The sequence below is a fragment of the Notamacropus eugenii genome, chromosome 1 (assembly GCF_028372415.1).
Source record: "Notamacropus eugenii isolate mMacEug1 chromosome 1, mMacEug1.pri_v2, whole genome shotgun sequence".
In the NCBI taxonomy this organism is placed as follows: Eukaryota; Metazoa; Chordata; class Mammalia; order Diprotodontia; family Macropodidae; genus Notamacropus; species Notamacropus eugenii.
In genome coordinates this window covers 233979554-234001804 of record NC_092872.1, presented here as the reverse complement: position 1 = coordinate 234001804, position 22251 = coordinate 233979554, and the positions used below count along the sequence as shown (strand labels likewise).

Sequence of the window (22251 nt, the reverse complement as noted above, 5' to 3'; positions counted from 1 at the left end):
TAGGTTTAGAGGTCACTTAGCCCAACCCTATCATTTTACAGATGAGAACTTACCCAAAGGATAGGGAGTGGGAAGTGGTGGGTTCAGAACTAGGTCACAGTTTTGAACATGGTTCAGAGATAGAAAAGAAAGAGATAATAATCCCTCTTGTTCTGGAATCTCACTCCAGGTCCAAACAAATGCAATTCAGGATTTAATATATTTCAAGAAAGTTTCATCTTTGCTCCTCTAGATGAAACACAGAACATTTTTTTTTAAAAGAAATGTCTTTCACCTTCCTTGCATCAGAAAGAGCCAATCTCTCTAGCCTCTAAATCAAAAGCTCTGTGCCTTGGGGAGCCAGGGGCCTGAGTGTGAGTAATTAAGATGGGAAAAGTCCATTTTGTGAAAGGTTTCTGTTGTGGCCAACGAGTTCCAGGTCCAGTAGAATTAAACATTGTGGCCAGTTGATCGTTCAGGATTTATGTTCCTGAGTCTTCAGCAATTCATCATCTTTGAGTTTTCTGGGCCAGTGGCTACTCTCCATATTTTGTCATTAAACATTGACTGAGGGGGGAGAGGCTGAGAAGATATTCCATGGAGTTCATTCTTTTAGCAAGAGAATTATTTCAGACCCAACAAGGGTTGACTTGGAGTTCCCTTGAGCCTTGGGAAGTTTTTATAGTTTGAGAAGTTGGGCATTGGCCTCCAAGCCTCCTTTCAATGAAACTCAAAGCTCTGGTGGCAGAGGACAGAAATACCCATAATGCTTTCCCCTTCTCCCTTCCCAGAGCTACCCTCTCTTGTCAAGCATTCAGAGAGGGTAAAAAAAGAAAGGAGGGCATCCAGCACCCTGACAACAGGTGACCCCTATTTGGAATTGTCAACAAACATTAATAGGCCTTTTAAAAAACATAAGCTCTAATGTAAGGGATTGGCTGCCTAGAGGGAGGGCCTGGGCCAGTTCACAGGCACCGGGGCTGCTATTACAGGATGTCAGAAGATGTGGTTAATTGGTCATGATTAGGGCTGTCTGAAAGCCGATTCCCCCAGTTTGGAGAACACATAATTGTTGTGTGTAATCCAAGGCGGCCCCAGCTCTTTCATCTCTGCGAAGAGATCAGAAAAGAGAGATTTACGGCTTAGCTTGCCCCGAGCCACACATAGCTGGCTTAATTTTCCTTTCCAAGGGAATTTGAAGATTGTTGTTGTGACTAGTTCTCAGTGGCTTATGTGTGAGGTTGAGGTCACCTGCACCCCCCCACCTTTTTTTTGTTAAATGATTGATTGACCGAAATCAATTATTCTGTCAGAGCTGTAATGGAGGGAAGATGGAGGAAACTGATAAATGGAGTGAAAAAAAAAAGAAAGCCTAAGTCTTTCTTAGAAATACACTTATGTCTCTTTCAATTTAAATAAATAAGATAGAATACATAGATCTTGTGTGGTATTAGGTGTTCCTCCCCCCCATCCTTTTATTGTTGGAGGCAATTTTCTTTGGAATCTCAGAACTTTGAAGTGAGACTTGGTTATGGAATCTGAGGGCAAGATGTGGGGGGCCTTTGTAACCCTCAGCCCTGCCTGCCCACACCTGGGCTCCCACCTAGAGGTCCCTGACCACTTCACATCTATATTAACTTAAGTCAGTCACTTAACTCACTTGCTACCTACGTGCTCTTGAGTAAATCACCCAGCTTCTCTGCGGTCTAGCTTCTTCATCTATAGAAAGAGGGCATTAAGCTATCAGAATATTCAGGCAATGTTTGTAAGGAGTGTACAGTGCCTGGTACATTATAGGTGCTCAAAAACATTGATTGACTGATTAATATGAGTCAGAGAGCTAGCTTCAGATTCTGCCTTACTTGAATACTATGTTAATCAGACAAAATTAGCAAACAATTATAAAGACCTATCCTTGTCCCCTAGTTGAGGAGAGATGGAGATTTTAGGCCAGCAGCCCTTACTGAGAGCTGGAAGGAGTCTTAGATGTCATGTAATCCAACGTCTTTATTTTCAGATGAGGAAACAGAAGTCTATAGATGTTAGGTGACTGAGTCAAGGTCACACAGCAGAACTAGGCCAGAATTATGAGTTTCCAGACTCCAAATCCAGCATTTTTTTCTCTGCACCTTAGGCTCTCATTTATGAAGTTATCCACTCCTCACAGTCTGCTTCTGAGGAGGGAGACCCCATGGGCTGAGGGACTCACAGATCCTTTGCATATTCTAATATTTTTTTTTGGCTGAAGTAGAAATAGTAGAATCACACTTTTAATTACATTGGGCAGCTTTAAACTATGTTTAATATATTTAACCATGGATTTAGAGCTGAAGGAAGCTTAGAGACTGCTTTATTCAAATTCTATCCTTCCCTTCCCACCTTGATAGATGAGGAACCAACGAAGGCCTAGGAGGGGTAAATGTCTTGCCCCAGACCAGACAGTGTGTTAGTGGCAAAGCCTGGCCTAGAAGCCATTTCTCAGGTCACTCATTTCTCAGGCTAATGATCTGTCTCCCCCATTTGCCACCCACAATTCATTACTTCTTGCTTCTGTATCACTGGAAATGAATGAACATGGATCTAACCTCTCCACCCCTTAATCTTACTGACCTTCAAGGGAGTGTCAAAGCTGCAAGTGACTTGTTGGTTGTAGAATCACTTTCAAGACAAACAAGTAAAGATGGTGGGCACAGTTTTGCCTGCAGGTTGGATGTCAGGTATATTATCAATTTTTCAGGCCCTGAAGACTCAGTTCTCATCTGGTAGATTGCTTGTTGGATTAGGGGCTCCTGTGCGGGGATAAAATTAGTAGAGTCCCAGAAATATTGAGATTTTTGATGATCTTGCTGGAATGAAGGCCCCCACCTACTCAATCTAACCAGCTGAGAAGACCATTCTAGGTTCTTGGCACAGCTGAGCAGGCACAGTTTTTGAATGAGTGATCCAATCAGTGCAATCCAACAAGTATTTCTTAAGTACCTACTGTGTTCAAGACACTATGTGGATATAATCACTGGAGAACAGGTCTACTCTCAAATAGCTTCCCTTTGTTGTGCCCCAAGAGTTGTGGCAGATTTTTCCTATGATGAATCAAATGGTAATTTCACAAAACTTTGGCCAATAGTAGTTTCACATAGTTATTGAGTGGTTTGCCAATGAAAGGCAAAATAAAGAGCTTTTGGAAATTATTGGAGAGGTACAATAGGTAAATAGGTGAGTCTGTATGTGATCATCTGCAGAGGAAGAAGACACTAGTGGCTGGCAGGAATCACCTTTTGAGGCAGATGGCCCATGAACTGAATCTTGTAGAAAACCATAGATCCAAAGAGACAGAATTAAAAGAAGAATGTATACCAGACAATGCAGTTAAAAGCACCAAGATTAGGGAATGGAAAACCAAATTCAACGGATGGAAAATAGGCCATTTTTTTTTCCTGGAATGAAGGTAAAGGGGAGTAAGGTGAATTAATCCTGTACCAGTAGGGTTATGAGAGACAAATTAAGGAATTTTAAAAATTATGAAATCAATAGAGAGTAGCTGAAGATAATGAGTAAGGGAGCAAGTTCTCTTATCCTCTCTTATTTCATGAAAAGTCCACCATATTCTTAGCTTTGTTTTTATTTGTAAGTGCCCCATTATGGAGCCTGTCACCTTCTGAGTAACTATGAAAATGCTAAATTCTAAACAGTCTAGTCATCAAAGCACACAGCCCTGGTCTGATGGGAAAACCTATTGGTCTTAGAGTTAGAAGACCTGGATTTGAATTCTGGTTCTGTCATTCTAATTGTAGGGACCATAAACAAGTCCCTTACTCCTCTCTGAATCTCAGTTTCCTCATCTGTGATATGACATGTGATTAGATCTCTAAGGTCCTTGCTAGTCTGGAATCCTCTATGAATGGGATGCAGATGGCTTTGATAGCATTGATTTTATAATAAAGAATGGCAAAAATTACCACAAATAGGATGGGAGGTCCCATAAAGAAGGGAAATTCCAGAGTCTTCCTCATCAGCAAGAGAAGAACATCTTTTGACTTGCAGAATGTATGCCCAGAAGTAGGGGAGAGATGCCACCCCCCCCCCCGCCTCCCCCAACTCATCTGTGGTTCTGTGGTTCACTATAAGTCTCCTAACTTGCACATATCTAAATACTCTATTTTGATGGGAAGGGGTGAAGATTAAGATATTACACTTAGGTAAATATCCCATCATTCCCATCATTTTGTGACCTTTGGTACTGGAAAGTATATTTGAAAGCAAATCAAAGACTTTATATAAAACTCCTTTCAAATGCAGGTCATTTCTTAGCATTTATTGCCATTCCATATGTCTCGTAAAATGCTTTTGCAGAATGCTCATCACCCGCATTAGGCCTGGACTGCGTAAATATTTAGTTACAGATAAGACTGTGTTTCTTGAAGCCTTGCATATGTCCCAATCTTTTAGCTATTCCTACAAAACTGGGGCTTTTCGTATGATGGAAGAGGAGGAAGGAGATGTTGAGTTAAGATAAAAATGTGTAAATACAGTTGTAAGAGATGGGTATTTGGTTAAATTATACCTTTACATGAACTCTCTGCCAAAATTCAGGGACTTCACAATTTTTGAGTTAATATTTAACATTTATATAGTGCTTACTGTATTCTTTATCTCATTCCCCCTCCCCCCCTCTCCCCGTGATAGAGGTACTTTAGCTATCATTCCCATTTTACAGATGAGCAAACTGAGGATCTTTCCCTCCAATTACTTTGTATTTTCTTCATATATCTTATATATAGAAGCAATTAGATGGTTCAGCGGAAAGAGTATTGGACGTGAAGCCAGGAAAACCAGAGTTCAAATTTGGCTTCATGTACTCACTGGCTTAGTGACCCTGGACAAGTCACTTAAACTATGTCTCAGTTTCCTCATTTGTAAAATTGGATAATAATAGCCTCTAGCTCCCAGAATTGTTGTGAAGATCAAATGAGGTAATATTTATAAAGTCCTTTGCAAACCTTAGAGTGCTATATAAATACTAGCTATTTGTATATTTGTGTTTACTTATCTATGTACATGCTGGCTTTGCCCCAATAACAAACAAATTCCTTGGAGGTGGCGACTGTTGCATCTTTGTATCCAGAGAGCCCATCATGTGGTAATAAGTGTTTTATGACTGATTTAATGATGTGGCAAGAATTCTGGACTTGTAGTCTTAGGACTTGATTTGGGATCCCACAAGTTCCATTTGGTTACCAGTGTGACCTTGGGCAAATTCTTTTCCATCCTCCTCTGTAGCGTGAGATGGTTCAACTAGATGACCGCTAAGGCTCCTTCCAACTCTGGATCTATAATCCTGTGATTCCTGAGACCCAAAGTTGGCAGATGACAGAGGCGATATCTGCTCCCCCTTCTCACCCAGTTTCATGTTCACTCTTTTCACTACATGAAAATATATTTGTATTTTCATTTTAAATGAGAATTCCATATCTCTCCCTAGCATTTGTCCTAGAGCTCAATCAACAAGAATTTATTAAGTGACACATGACAGGCCAAAACTGAATATCAGTGGGGTTACAAGGAAAGTATGCAAAAGAATTTCTGCCCTCCAGGGACATACAGTCTATGTGACCAGGAGAAGGGAATGGTGACCACACACACACACATACACACATATACACACACACATGCACACACAGGTACATAGAAAACAGATATAAAGTGATGGAGTGGAAGGAGAAAACTAGAATTGGGTGTATCGAGCATTTTCATTGTGCTAGTGCTCAATTTTATGTATCTGAGAAGAAGGGTGATTCCAGAGGAATCAGTAGCTATATTTTTGCTCTAAATGAACCAAAACAGTATTGGAATTGATTATCCTTGAGGAGAAGAGCAAAATCAATGACAGATAGCTGCCCTGTGGTTGTGTTCCATGTCAAGGCATTTTTAAGAGTTGTCTGAATTTTAGGGGCTGGGAGTCAGACTATTTGCCACAAGGCTGGTGACCCAAAAGAGGAAAGACTTTGAGATCAACTAGAGGTGAATGCTATCTTTACATCCTTTATCTCAAGTCCTTGATAACCGCAAAGATAAATCTCTGCTTTACTGTCTTCTTGCGAAGGAGGTGCACTTTCTGGTCACCACTGGGCTCCTCAGACTTGTGGGGCTTGGAATTTCGTTTGGCTGGGGTCAGTAGAGAGGAATATATGGGCAAAAAAATGAAAAGGAGTGAGCAAAGTAGAAAGAACTTTATCCAAAGGCATAAAAATTTTGATTTACAAATGTGAAGATTCTTAAAATTCAGTGAATCAATTATTGTCAGCCTACTATGCTCAGAGCATTGTTATGGAAAGAATGCTGACTTGGGAGACTGGAGGACGTAGGTTCTGCTTTCACTTACCTTTGTGACCATGGGCAAGTAAGACTTCTCTAGACCTCAGTTTTCTGATCTATAAAATGGTGACTAAATGGCTTCTAAGATCCTTAAAATAAAAATAATTATTTATTTGTTTTTAGTTTTCAACATTCACTTTTATAAGATTTTGAGTTCTAAACTTTTCCCCTTCCCTAAGATGGCATGTAATCTGCTATAAGCTATACATGTGCAATCATATTAAATGTATTTCCATATTAGTCATGTTATAAAGAAGAATCAGAACCAAAGGGAAAAATCACAAGAAAGAAAAAACAAACAACCACAAAAAGAGAGAAAATAGTATCCTCGCGTTCACATTCCATAGTTTTTTCTCTGGACATGGATAGCATTTTCCATCTTTAGTCTTTTGGAATTGTCTTAGAGAAGATGTTTTCTAATGCTCAATCTCTGATCCTCAGGTTTTCAGAATTTAAAAAAAAAAAAATGCTTCCTGCCCCAAAAGAGCTTACAATCTTTTGAAAAGTTTAGGTTTAGTTCTTTTGAGGCTTTGTATCTTCAACACACACCTACTTAATAAATCTTGACTATTAGACTATAAAAATTACTTTGAAATTGAATTACGTGCTTAGAGAGGCAAATGTGGCCATGTCTACATGAAGCAAAAACATCTGGATGAAAAAATATAAATTTTTTAATTGGGCAATTACCCAATGGATTTGTCTGGATAAACTAAGTAATGAAAGGCCTCATAATTCTTACTGCGCAGGTGAATTATGACTCCTTTGTATCTGCGTAACACTAAGGTAGTCAATTTAGATGAATTAAAAAAGCAACTCAATGTCAAATGTCCATTCATCAGCAAGGGGATGACAGAAGATTGGAGTTTTTCACTCTCAGACCAGTGGTTCTCTCCCTGTCCTGTAGACACAGCCACAGACTTTAGTAGATATCAGGGTGTGCGCTCGGAAATTTCCAGAAAGTGGCAATGATTCTTGACCTTGTGCAAGTTGAAGTGGTGGACCTATTAAAGCAATCACCAAGGAATTTTGCAGAGTTGTGACTCGGCATAATGTGGGTGTCCACAGGTCTTTTGAGGGTGACTGTTCATTTGGCTGTCTAATTAGAGCAAGTGTGCCTTTACCTACACCAAGCATCTTGAACAAATCCAAATGGTTCCAGTGTTTTGGGAGCCAAGGGTCTGTGCAGATCTGTTGAAAATACAGCCTTGGATAGGTTTTTATCATGGGAGTTTCTGCTTTGCCCATGCCTCTTACCTATTTCCTCAGCCCTATTCTCTGTAATTCCTGTCAGGGAGAATGTCATAAATTTTGGATCCAGAGCTATAAGTTTGTCATTCATTCCTTGAAATAAGGTCAGGCCACTATTATAAAACAACAGAGGACTGAATGCATAGAGCAACCCGCATAAGATTGACTGATTCATCTGGGGCATTTAGCTTTTCAAAATGGAAAAACAAAATAGGGTCTAAAAAGCAAACACAGTAAATTTCAGGAATGTTATTCTGTGAGTAGAACAGCTGTTTTAATACTTGCCTGGTAGGGTTGTATGCTTGACCCGTTTCTTTTAAGGATAAAATATATCTTCCTTTAAGGTTGTTATTAAAGGCACATGGAGACGGTTACTTTGGTCTCCCTGTCAATGGTGTACCACATAAAAAGACCATTTGAATTTGGTTTAAATCCATTATTTGCATGAAAACGATAGTTAATTGTGCCCATGTGATGCTAATTAGTGTTTAGCTAAGAGGACCTTGCCATCGGTGGCCTGAGGCTTAAGTTATAAAATTCACCCTGGTGGGAGCTGTTTTCTTTTAAGTAACTGCACAGCACTGTCTGTTTTGCCAACTAGAAAACTGAATTAACAGGAAGTGAAAGATTTAGTGCCTACATAGGCCAGGACTTCTCTATCTGCATTTCCCTGGAAGTAATTATCCAGTGCAGGAATACCTCTAGAATGGGCCCTTCAGAGTATGGTGATTGTAAGCTTTTTGCAAGGCTTTGTGGAGTTTCAAACGATCTGTATTTATAGGAACTACTGTGTTCAGAACACTGTGCTAGGCACTCTGCAAGATACACCCAAAATGTAAGACTTCACCCTTACCCACAGACAACTTCTCTTCTTTGATGCTGTCAACATTGCTGAGGGGGGGGACTAATTCTAATTTTAATTTTTTTTTTTTTGCCTTTCTTTGTATCCCTAGAGTTTAGCACTGTTCCTGGCACACAGTGGGTGCTTAGTTAATGTTTATTTTTGTTGTCCTTAGTGGATGACAGGTCCTACAAAGATAATCAACAGTCAAGGTGGTAAATCCCAAGTTCCAAATGAGTCACTCAAAGATTTTTCCATATATTGAGTCAGTCCATTTCTTGATCTTAAGGGAAAAAAAGCACAGTCCGCATGCTTCATAAAATAATCTACAGGGTTCGTTGGTAATATTAAAAACCAAACGAAACCAAAAAATATTGGCAACATATGCAACATTATGCAAGGTTAGAGGGGCTGCTTAGTTTCACTCACCACGGGATTGTCCATTCTGACAAGCAAAACCACATGTGGTAATTCTAGGACAATCCAGCCTCTTCAGACTTTACATTGGTTACAGGTAGGATTAATTTATACTCATGAGACAAAAGGGATTAGAGCTCTTTATGTACAACATTTTTGGGTTAGCAGACCCCATATACAGTTTGAATAGCCCAGTCATGATGAGGTTAGATAAGGATGGAGGGTACTTTGGGTGTCAGACAGTCTACTCAGTGATTTGAGGGCAAAAAGGTTCAAAGATGCAAGGGAGGTCCACAAGAGACAAAATCAGGAAAATGGCATTGGGGTGGATGGGAGAGCATAAAGTTGACTGGTAAACTCTTTGTCTTAGATGAGAATCAGTCAGAGACCTCAGCCTTCTATGGGCTGCATGATCCAGGTTACATATCCCCTTTTGTTTCAGCAGCTACAATGTAGTCATAGCCCTCTATGGCTAGTCAAAGCCAATGAGCCCCAGACCACTCACTGTGACAATTTCCTTACATTCTAAAACAAGACTTCTTACTCTAGGTTCCACAGCCCCTTCCTCTGCCCCGCCCCCTCCCTCAATCCCAAGGAGTCCATGGATAGATTTCCAACTTTGATGGAAAAAAAAATACCTCTTCCTTTTTACTAGCTTCTAGATATTTAGCATGTCCTTCAATTATTTAAAAACATTATTCTGAGAAAGAGTCCACAGGCTTCTCAATACTATCTAAAGGGTCTGTGAACCCCTCTTGCCCCACAAAAAGGTCAAGAACCTTCTACAAAGGCCCCTCGTTCTATTTCTTCTGGGGTAGAGGCTACCCTGTCCTTACTGTTTCCAGGTTCTTCCTGACTGGGGGATCAATCATTGGCAATTTAATGATCTGTTGGTCCAACTGACAGACAGGGAGATGCAGAAAGTGGTTTACTCAAACCTTAGCTGAACAATTCCAGCTCGTTTTGGGAGGTGTGAAAAACAGGAGATTTAGGGAGTTTAAAGAGATCTGTCTTTGGCCTAACTCAACAGACTGGGTCAAAGAGGGCTAAACAAAAGAACGTTTGCTAAAGCTCTGTGTACTTGACCATCATCTCTGATTTTGTTTTCTGTCATTTTTCCTAGTAATTACCTAGAAATTTGTTTTGTTTTAACCCGACCATGTCTCAGGTGGATTGAGGGAAGAAACATTTTTATTTATACCTAGGCCAGGATTCTTCCAGTGATGATTTATATGTCTGTCAATCAGGAACAACACAATCTGTGAAGAAGTAAAATTGTGAGAGACCTAGAGGGCGAAGAAGAGACATTGGACAGGCATAAGTAGGCTTTGTTAAGTTGTATATGCAATGAGGAGCATAAAATATATCATTCAGGAGGATGATCACAAGAGGAGATGGGCCTGGCTTGTGACAAGAGTAGGAGGATGGTGCCTGGACAGCCATTGGTCCCCTTAGAGAAGGAGAAAAAGGCAGAGAAAAGCTGCTAGTGTAGAGGATGGAGGATTTATGGAGGGTTACACAGGATGAGAAGGAAAAGAATAGGGAGTATAATCCAAATAGTGCCTACTTATAGCCAACATTTCTAAAGTACCTACTATGTACCAGGTACTACACTAAGTATTTTACAAATATTATTTCATTTTCACAACAACTCTAAGAGGAAGTTGCTATTATTATCTCTATTTTACAGTTGAGGAAACTGAGGCAAACAGTATTAGGTGATTTGCCTAGGGTCACACAGATAACAAATTTCTTAGGTTTGATTTGAATTTAGATCTTCCTGACCCTAGCCCGGCACATATCCACTGTGTCACCTACCTGCCTTACTCCAAAATGTTGAGAAACATTGAGACCTACCTCCATGGAAAGGTCTGGAAACTTCTGGTTCTCACACGATTCTCTTATTTCCCCTCATTGAGCCTTTGCAACAACCGTCTTCCATTTCAGGAATGAATCCCCTCTTCACCTTTGCCTCTTAGAATCCCTCCATTCAAAATGAAGCTTAAACACCATCTACTGTATGAAGCCTTTCTTGATCCCTTTCCTGCCCCCTGCCCACCAGTATTCCTGCATCACCCCAACATACCTTGTGTTGATTTTGTATTTATTCTCCATATGTACACATTAAAAAAACATTTTGTTGGGAGTTCTCCAATAGGATGTGGGCACCTCAAGAGCAGAGATCATTTCTTGTCTTTATGTCTCCCAGTGCCTACTGTGGTATCTTACACAAAGCAGATATTTATTAAAAGCTCATGGATCAATCTGATTATTAGGGTCCAGGAAAGAATTACTAATAGTAACATCAGAGGGGCAGCTACTCTAGCAGAGAGGCAACTAACTGGTCCAGCAGATAGAACAGTGGACTTGAAATCAGAAAGACCTGAGTTCACATCCTACTTCAGAGATCGATTAGCCATGTGACCCTGGATAAATCATTTGAACACTATCTGCCTTAGTTTTCTTGTCTGTAGAATGATGGTAATAATGTCACCTTCCTTACAAATGAGATCATACTCATGAAGTGCAATGCGTTGAGGAGGAAGAGAAGATATCCAGTGAAGACTGCCTTTTCAAGAAATTCAGCTCATAAAGAGAGAAGACATATAAGATGATAGCTAGAAGGGGGTGGTAGGGCTCAGTGACATTTTTTTTAAGATGGGGAGACAGACAAGTTTGAAGCCATAGGGAAGGAACCAGTGGTTAGGGAAAGATTCAAGATTCATGAGATAACGAGTGTGATTGAAGTTACAGTCTACTGGAAAAAACAGAAATAGATGGGATCAAGGATATGTTTTTATAGTATTGGGCAAACCACTTAACCTATCTGTGCCTCACTTTCCTCATCTGCAAATTGGAGATAACAAAAACATCTGTCTTACAGGGATGTTGTGAGGATAAAATAAGATCATGTATGTAAATGCATTGTAACCTTGAAGTTCTGTATAAATGCTCATGATGATGACGATGATTGAGAGGGTAAGGATGTTGGTGATGCTGCTGCCACTGCTGGTGCTTTGGCATTGGCCCTCTTAAGGAGAAAGGACATATCTTTGTCAGAGAGTTAGGGAAAGGAAGGGAGAATAGGAAATAATGTCACAGGGATCTGAGATGAATATAATGAGAGAAGAGGAAATTCACTTTTTTTTATTTTGCACTTAATAGTATTTTATTTTTTCCAATTACATATAAAGATAGATTTCAACATTCGACTTTCCAAGATTTTGAGCTCAAAATTTTTCTCCTTTCCTTCCTTCCCTCTCCCCCTCCCCAAGACAGCAAAAAATCTGATATAGGTTATACATGTACAATCATGTTAAACATATTTTCACATTAGTTATGTTGTGAAAGAAGAATCAGAACAAAAGGGAAAAACTATGAGAAAGAAAAAACAAAAAGTGAAGACAGTGTACTTTTGGTCTGCATTCAGATTCCATAGTTCTTTCTTTGGATGTGGATAGCATTTTCCATCATGAGTCCTTTGGAGTTGTCTTAGATCCTTGTATTGCTGAAAAGAGCTAAGTCGATCATTGTTGCAGTTACTGTGGTTTTGCTCATTTCATTCAGCATCAGTTCATGTAAGTCTTTACAGGTTTTTCTGAACTCTTCCTGCTCATCATTTCTTATAGAACAATAGTAAGAAAAATTCATTCTTAATGACTTCAATTTTCTCAGTAAATTTAGAGCAAAGTTCCTTTGGTCTTAAGCCGATAGATGGGGGAAGGTTGATAGGCTTGAGGAGCAAAGGGAAGTTTTGTGAGTGAGATGGAGAATCAGCTAGGGAGGAATAAATGGATTGCCTTGCTTCAGTGAGGATCCAGTTGTCAGTTGAACGGTGAGACCTCCCCAGTTGTATTCAGCAGTCCATTGGCAGAAGCAGAAGAGGCAGAGGGTAGAAAAAGTCTGGTGCTGCATTTTGGCAAAAATGTACAATATCATACAGAATGAGAGGACTTTTGTGGGCTGTGCTCCTCTAATGAAATTATTGACATCCAAATATGAAAGTACATTTTCCAGTTCCCTTACTATAGCAGTCCATGGTTTTGCTGAATCACACACAGAATTACAGAATTTGAAAGTGAGAAGAGACCTCAGTGACCATCTAACACAATCCACACATAAAAGGAATTTTTTTTAAAAAATCAATTTTATTGCTATCTATTATTTTTATATGACCTACATTTCCCAATGAATCCTGTACCTCCTGTATCTCCCAACTAGCCATCCTATATAACAAAAAATAATAAAGAGAAAAAAAAACCTTCAAGAAAATCAACCAACATAGTATAGAAATGTGATATTAGATGCTGTTTTCCATACCTACGATTTCTTAGGGTAGGTGCCTTTTCATATATCCCTCCTTTAGAGCCAAGATTGATCATTATACTTTTTTAGTACCTGGTTCCAATTGTTCTGTTGCTTGAATTTTTTTTCCATTTCCATTGTTGTAATCATTGCATCTCCTCCACTGTGCCTCAGTTTATGTCTTTCCATGCCTCTGTATTTATCATACTTATTGTTTCTTACAATGCAGTAAGATTCTGTTATACACATATATCACCTTTGTTCAGACATTCCCCACGCAGTGAACTTCTCCTTTGCTTCTGGTTCTTTGCTACTACATCCTTCCTGATTTCTTCCAAGATCTTAAATGTCCTGTTACTGAGTGAAGGCAAAACTCTTCTCTAGTCACGCATCTTCTCCCTCCTCTCAGACATATATTGGAGATAACTGAGTCTCCGAGTCTTTGCGCATGTCATCCGATTTCTCCTACAACACATGTAGTGCCAGCCACTTAGCTGGGCAGAAGCAGCGCCCATCCATCCCATGGAGCTGATACCGCTCATCAGGCGCTCAGCGGTTTCGTTTAATTGCCAGGTTGTACTTACAAATGAAAGGTCCTCTCCCTGGGGAGGTACAGGTGCTGGAGAAACAACAAAAAACAGCATTATTCCCATAATTGAGAGCCTGGGGGGAAGCCCCCCTAATCACAGAGTTTGAGGTGTGTAATTTGCAGTTGTGTGTTGCTTCCCCCAGAAGGTGCATGTGTTTATAAATTATTCTAGGTGTTCCTTTGCTCATCCCCTTTATTGTTGAATGTATTTTTTTTAAATGACAGGTTTAATTTTTTTCCCCCTGTGTGTGGATTTCATGGATGATGTAGTTTAATAAATCAAACCAGTTTCTACTATTGTATCAAGACTCCTTAATCAGTTCTTTGAATTAATGCAATCAAATGGTTGAATTCTTACATTCATCTCTGTATTTACAGCTCTGCTGAGCTTTTTTATTGATCTGAAAGAGGAATATCTTTATTCACAGACACAATAAGATAAATCTAAATAGGTTATCTAGTAAGCAGACTAGGGATTTGGGGTACAATAAGCAAGTCTAAAGAGCAAGGGTTCCCATAGTAGGCCTCCTGCTTGTGGACTCAAATCCCCAGAGTTCTATATTTGTTCTCTTTAGGAAGAGGAGGTGTAACCTGGGGAGTTCCCCATCTAAAATGTAGCCAGTGTTGTGGACTTTGTTCTATTGTTGTGTTCTCATCTCTTCAGTTTGTTCTATGACTCACAAATGTTTGGAGTCTACCAGCTGCCTCATCAAGTTGGAAACCAGGTCCCTTATGATTTTGTAAAATCAATGTGATTTCCTGGTCAATGAATCATTTTAATAGGACTAGGTAGCTATATACACTCTCCTCAGTTTGGCATTTAAAACCCTTCCTAGTCTGACTCCAGTCTACCTTTCTAGATTTATTTCACATTATTTCCCCTGTACCCACTTTCTAAGCCAGACAGAATGGCCCACCAGCTTGCTTTTCTCTGAACTCCGCATTTATTCTCTCCTGTGATTCTGCGTCTAGACTGGCTGTGTAGCTTGATACTTGGATGATCTCCTGCTTCATTCCCACGTCTTAGACACTTTAGCATCCTACAAGGCTTAACTCAGATACCATCTTCTATGGGAAGCCTTTCTCAATCCCCTAAATTGTTAGTGTTTTCCTAGTGTTCAGTCAATATGGCATTTGTTTTCTGTGTATGTGTTACTACCTTCTCTGGCCATAGAATTCAAACTCTTTTAGAACAGAAATGTTTCTTTGTTTTGTCATTGGATCCCCAGTGAGTAACATCATGTTTCAAACACGGCAGATATTTAATAAATGCTCCTAAAATTGAGTTTAATTAAATTCAGGTGTACTTAGCTTTAAGAAGATCTGTTACACCAAAATGTGAGGAATTTCAGTGTAACTAGTACATTAAAGAAAGATAATTATTCATATTAAATGATCCACAGAAAAGTTCTTTAGAATAATGTGTTACCCTTGCACATTTCAAATAGAATTCCATTTCCATGGACATTTTCTATTGTATATTCGAAATAAATGAGTTACTTGTGGATAGTGAAATCATGCAGTTTATTATTACACAGATTCAAATAGGCCACAAGAGAAATAGCGCTTCCTGAAACATAACTACATGATGTGTACTCAAGACCTAATGTCACAGTTATTTTGTTTAGATGGAGTTTTAATGCTCTCCTTTATTCTATTGTTGTAAGAGTAGGAACTGATTTGTGAGCGTGTGTATGTGTGTGTGTATGCGTGTACTCTCTCCCTCTCTCAATAGAGTGATCTATATAGAGAAATTTATTAAATACAGATGTCTCTATATGTCTATATTGAGAGACCTGCATAGATCTCTTGATAGAGATAGAGAAATATAAAGATAACAGATATAGACATCTCCCTTTCTATGTAGCTACATATATAATAATAACATTTTTATAGTTCTTGAAGTCTTCTAAAACACTTTATGAATGTTATCTCAGTTAATCTTCACAACAAATCTCGGCTTTAGATGCTATTTTTATCCCCATTTTATAGGTAAGGAAACTGAGGTAGACAGGTTAAGCAATTTGCAGAGTCACAACTAACAAGTATTTGTGGCTAGATTTCAACCTAGGTCATTCTGACTCGAGGTCCAGAGCTCTATCTACTGTGTTCTTTCTCTCTCTTTCTCTCACACACACATACACATATATAGTGTATGTATATGTGCATCTACATGAATATACACAGACAAATATATGTGTACATACTTATATACATATATGCATATGCATATGGATGACAATATAATACTAGTAGATAGAGTGTTGAAATTAGAGTCAGGAAGATCTGGGTTCCGGTCCTGTCTCTCATATTTTCCTAGCTCTGTGACCATAGGCAAGTCATTTAAGTTTTCTGAATCTTTCTTGATTTTTCCACCTGTAAAATCATCACTAGACCTATCTCAAAGCATCGATGTGTGAGTCAAATTAGATAATATATGTAAAATGCTTCACCAACTTTAAGTGATACATCAGTTATTATTGTTTTGTGAAACATTATTTTCTAAGTTAACAATTTAACAAGTACTGTCTCTGAAGTTACTGATCAAATTCCATCATATTAGCTCATTTCCATGAAGCTAACCTACACTCACAGTTTTGTAAACATATTTTGGTGAGCAAAACACATTAACTGTTATCTGATGAATGGGATTCTTCAAATGAGGGTATTAGATGAAATGATATGTGAGACTCCTTCCAGCTCTGAATCAACAATCCTGTAATTTTTTCAATCCAGGGAAATCTTGGTGTGGCAAATTTGTCATTCAGCTACTATGGTAGATATACTCAAAGACTGAGGTTCTTAATATTTTGTGTCATGCACCCCCTTGACAATGTCTGGTGAAGCCTGTGAAGCCTTTTCAAAATAATCTTCCTTGTCTGCATTCATAATTGAAGGACATGGGAAGTTAGGTGGTGCAGTGGATAGAGCACCAGTGCAGGAGTCAGGAGGACCTGAGTTCAAATCTCACTTCAGACACTTGACACTCACTAGCTGTGTGACCTTGGGCAAGTCACTTAACCCCAATTGCCTCATCCTGGGTCATCTCCAGTCATCCTGATGAATATCTGGTCACTGGATTCAGATGGCTCTGGAGGGGAAGTGAGGCTGGTGACCTGCACAGCCCTCCCTCACTCAAAACAAAGTCAAGTGCAAGTCATGTCATCATTTCTCTGATGGCATGGTCTTCTTCAGCAACAAAGGACAAACACACACACACAATTGGAGGACATGCTAAATTTCACTTAGGGTTTAGTGAAAATAAAGATGTAATTTTCCCCCCATGGACACTCTAAAATCTATTCATGGTCCTTAGGTCCCAGGTTATGAACCTGAGTTCTAGCTTATGTCATACATAGACACACAGGGATGAAGTCACTTACCCACGGTCAATACAGCTAATGTCAGAGGTGAGTCTTGAACCTAGTATTTCCTCGCTCTGAGCTTCCTCGCTCATCACTGTTTCTCCCACTTCTCTGCACTGTCTCTACTTGCTTCTCACACCAGTAATTTAGAAGTAGGCATTTTTGAGCCCATATTTCATTGTAAAGATATATTTGTTTTGGTGTTGGGGAGAAGTATTAGTATATGTTATGGACAGATACTGTCATGCATTTTCAGTTTCCAAACACACCAGACATGAGGCTTGCTGGAGTAATAAGAACAGGGTGGATAACCTATATTAAATGAATGGGTTGGGGCTTTCCTAAAGCTTCATGATTGCCAAATCAATTGTTTATTCATTTCCAGACTTTCTGAGCTAAGTTATAAACCCCCGAAAACATGGGGTTCTAATCAGGGAGGAGCTTCTTTATTCTTCCTTCCTCTCTCTAAAACCCATCTGTCAACTCTGTAAACTTGGCCCTTTGCAGAGTTAACGACTTCTTTCTATGACTGCACCAGGCTTTCTTTCCCACAGGACTGCTTGGCATTAATGAATTGAAAGATTACTCTTAGTCAGGGGTTTTCTGACTTTTTAATGGTGTGCATGTAACTTCTCCTTGTCAGCTTTCCTTTTTAGAAATGTATACATTTATTTTGAGTTCAGACTGTGGAGTTTTCTGTTTTGGAGAGAATTTTAATGAAGTATTATCAGGGGGTGTTAACCAAAATGAAGAGGAGGCCTTTGTGTACAAGGAAAGCTGGCTGGCAGTTATGAACTACTTTGCAAAGTTCCACCGAATGAAGGAAAGCTAAACCTTTCTTTAATGATTTCTGCTTCCCCCCACCTTGGCTTTTTTTTTTTTTTCCCCACCATGAAACCATGAAAGTTTGTGTCAAAGATTTTAGCTTATGGAAGGGTAACTGTTAATGATGTGAAAGCTGGAGAAGGGTAGAGGGAGGGCATTCGATGATAATTCCCAACCAGATGAAAAAGAATATTTCAAGTTTCTGAGACACATGTGACTTCCTTGGATGCAAATAATAGAGAGGAGGATGACAGCTCTACCAACTTCCTGCTTTGGGGAAAAATCACCCGCTTCACAGAACTTAACGGCAAGACGTTCCCAGTGAAGCTCTGTCCCCCCATCTAATTGGAAACATATATCTCTCTATTTTCACTTCATGGAAAAAGAACTGCTCTTTGGTGAACAGTAATCAATGAGGTGATTTACAAATAGCATTGGCTCTTTCTGGCTGCTTATGAGGATAAAACCCTCTAGAGTCAGGTGAGAAGCTGGAGATTGAAGAAGAGATCTGGGAGGTCATAGGATTTTCTAGAAAATGTGTCTCAGGAATTCTAGGCATGTCAAGTCAAGTCATGTCAACAAGCATTTATTAAGTGGTTATTATGTGCTAAGTGCAATCTATATAAATATGAGCAAAAAGAAAGACATTCCCTGATTTAAGAGAGCTGCAGAGGTTCAGAGGGGAAGGTACCTTCTTGTGGGTAGATGGTGAAGTTCAGAAAATGGAAAATGAAGGTCTGGGCCTTATCTCAAGCAGGGAGTTTGGTGAACAAGTCACAAATGGAAGAACGGAGTCATGGGATGGAAGGAGAAGGGGGCTATTAGAATGGTCTTGGAAAAGTCACTTCCTCCTTGGGGACCTCACTTTCTGTATCTGTAAAAGGGAAGGATTGGAATAAGTTATAGAATAGTAGCTTCAGAGTTGGAAAGACCTTAGATGTTAGGAATCAGCTAGTATAAAACTTCACATTTATATGAGGAAACATACCCAAATTGGTGAATGATTTTTTCCAAGGTACTACCAGCTGTAAATGGAAGAACTTCAGATTCAAACACAGGTCCTTTCACTCCAACGGAGCATTCTTTTGTTTTTATCACATCTTACTTCCTCATAAGATGACTTCCAAGGTCCAATGTGGTAGGTTGTTGACAGAAGATGAGATTTTTACAGATAGAGGGTATTGGGTCAATCTGTTGTCTCTATGCCTTTACAGTGGTTATTCCCCATTTCTGGAAGGTTCTGCCCAGTTATGTCTGCCTTAGTTCCCCCTGACTTTCTTTAAGACATCTCACATTCCACCTCTGCAGGAAGTCTTTCCTGTTTTTCTCAGCTGCTGACACCTGCTCCTTTTAGATTACCTTGCCTCTATTCTATATCTGGTAGGCACTGAGACTTTTCTCTCTTTCTTTCTCTCATTCTCTCTCTTTTTTGCCTTTCTTTGTATCCCCAGGATTTAGCAGAGTGCCTCGCACAGCAAATGCTTAATAAATACTTATTGACTAATTGGTTTGTTGACCGAAAGGTCAATTTCCATGAGTCATAGACTTTCATGAAGCCTATGGGTAAGTCAGAGACACAGTCCATTTTCTAGATGGAGGAGATTGAAGCCTTTAGAGAAAAGTTAAATGACTTTCCCAAGGTCCTACAAGTAGGAAATACAAGAGCTAAGGCTAGAACCTAGGTTCCCGAATTTCCACTTTATTGACCTTTCTGTTATACCACACAGTGTTTGTTAGAACTTCATAATGAAACAAGTTGAAAGACAGGTGGAAGGATCTCTTGGACAACTGTGGAAGCTGGGTGTCTGGACTGTACAGATAAAGCATGCATTAATGAATGCAATATTCCCTGACTGTCGTGCCTAATGCAGCCCTGTTCTCAGAGCTGTTGTGGAGTTGGATAATTAATGATTTCAGAGTGCTTTTAAAAGTCAAATCCCCATATAAATGCTAAGCAGCATTTGTAATATTAGACAGCTTTTCTGCACGGCCTTTCCTGGCAGATTCGGGGAGGCTTGTTGGATCGAGGAAAAATGCAAGCCAAGCTAATTTTTTTTTTTCTCCTATGTGTCTGCTCATGGCTTATTTGTGTCCCATGAAATGTGTTTCCAGAGACTTCTGGTTTTGAGGATGGGGTTTGTGATCCATTCCCAGATTAAACGAAGAGGTAATCAAGCTCCCTGAGGGATGCTCAGCTGCCCTGCCTTCCTGATGGAAGGGCCAGAAATGGGCATTACGTACCAGAGTTTTCTTCTCCTTTCATAACACTGATATTCAAGGATGAGAGCAAGGATGAAAGTTCACATTTCTAAAGCGTTTTAAATGTTTACAAGGTGTTTTCTTCACCCCATACCTGTCAGACAGGTAGTGTAGGCATGATTACTTCCATTTTGCTGATGAGGAAATGGAGAATTAGAAGAGAGAGATGACCTACTTGTCCAGAGTCAGAGAGCTAGGAAATACAAGAGCTAGAACTAGAGTCTAGTTTCTAACTCCAAATGCAGGGACCCTTCTATCACACTGCACCGTCTGCTCTAATCAACTACAGTGCTAACTGAAAAGGCCTTCTTGGGTTTGTGATACTCTGCTTTTCATCACATATAGAAACTGGTGTCCAAAGGCCCTCTCGGCCAAGGACTCTTAACCTGGTGATTGAACACTTATTTTTATTAGAAGATTTTTTTGATAACTATTTCAATGTGATTAGGTTTTTTTGGTAAGTCTATATATATACAATTTTACACATTCACAAATAATATTTTGAGGAGTTCATAGATTTCACCAGCCTGCCCAAGAGATCCATGACAAAAAAATGTGTCAAGAACTTCTGATCTAAGGCAGGAATGATAATAATATTAGTTCATGTTGATATGCTATATTGAGTTTTCAAAACACTTTGCTCATAACAACCTTCAATCAATCAATCTAAATGCATTTATTTAGCTCTTACTATGTGCCAGGTACTGTATTAAATGCTGGACATATAGAGAAAAGCAAAAACAGTCCCTGTTGTCATGGAGTATATATTATACTGGGGATGCAATACGTATATAACTAGATATATATAAAATGTATACAAGGAAGGAATGAAGGAACAAAGGAAGGAATGAAGGAAGGGAGGGAGCAAAGTTGGGAAGAAAGAGGGAGGAAGGAAGAAAAGGAAGGAAGGAGAAAAGGAAAGGAGGGAGAAAGGAAAGGAAGGATGGAGAGAAGGAAGGGAGGAAGGCAGGAAAGGAAGAAAGGAGAGAGGGAGGAAGGAAGGAGGAAAGAAAAAAGACAGAGAGGGTGGAAGGAGGGAGAGAAGGAGGAAGGAGGAAAAGAAGAAGAAAAGGACGAGAAGAAGGAAAGAAGGGAAGGTGGGTGGAAGGATGGAAATAACCATTTATTAAATGCCTACTGTGTGCCAGACCTGTGGTCAGCACTTTCCAATATTCTCAAAACAACCAATAGTAGGCACTATTATTAACCCCAGTTTATAGTTGAAGACCCTGAGGCAGACAAAACCTGACTTGTGCAGTCACATGGCTAGTAAGAATCTCAAAGCAAATTTGAAATCCTATCTTCCTGACTCCAGATCCAGGCTTCCAGCCTTTGGATACTCTAGCTGTCAAAGTAGATGGAAGGGAGGGGAAGTACTGACTTCTCCCTCAGCCTCAGAGGAAAGAGCCCAGCATCTGAGGGGCCAGGCATGGGCTCCTGCAGAAGCTGGGATTGGAGATGGAGAGAGGATGGGTTGGGTCATTCTTGAGGTCCAGCAAGGAGGCCAACGTGACTACTTTGTAGAGTTAAGCAAAGGGGATTTAGTTGTAGGGAGACTGGAAGGCTAGAAAGGGACCAGGTTGTAAAGACCTTTAAAGACCAAAGAGAGGATTTTATATTTGATCCTAGAGGTCATAGAGTGGCAGCTAGATAGTGCAGTGGATAGAGGTCTGAGCCTGGAGTCAGGAATGCCAGAGTTCAAATCCAGCCTCAGACTCTTACTAACTGTATGTGACTCTGAGCAAGTTACTTCACCCTGTTTACCTCAGTTTCCTTCTAATGAGCTGGAGAGGGAAATGGCAACGTCTCCAGTATCTTTGCCAAGAAAACCCCAAATGGGGTCACAAAGAGTCAGACTGAAACAACGGAACAGAGGTAATCAGGAGCCACTGGAGTTTATTAAGTGTATGTGTGTGGTGAGGAGGTACATATATTTTCATCACATTTTATGGCTAAGGAAACAATCTTGGAGAAATTATTATTTCTTGTAGCCACATCTGACTAAGTGTCAGAGGGATTTGAATCTGGAATTTAAACTCCAAGTTCAA

The 22251-nt window shown here is 39.7% G+C and overlaps 1 protein-coding gene across 1 annotated transcript in view; it reads left to right on the top strand.

The window, feature by feature from the left end:
* The window catches only part of LRMDA (leucine rich melanocyte differentiation associated), a 1314096-nt gene that overhangs the window by 910015 nt on the left and 381830 nt on the right, over window positions 1-22251 (top strand). The window lies entirely within an intron of this gene.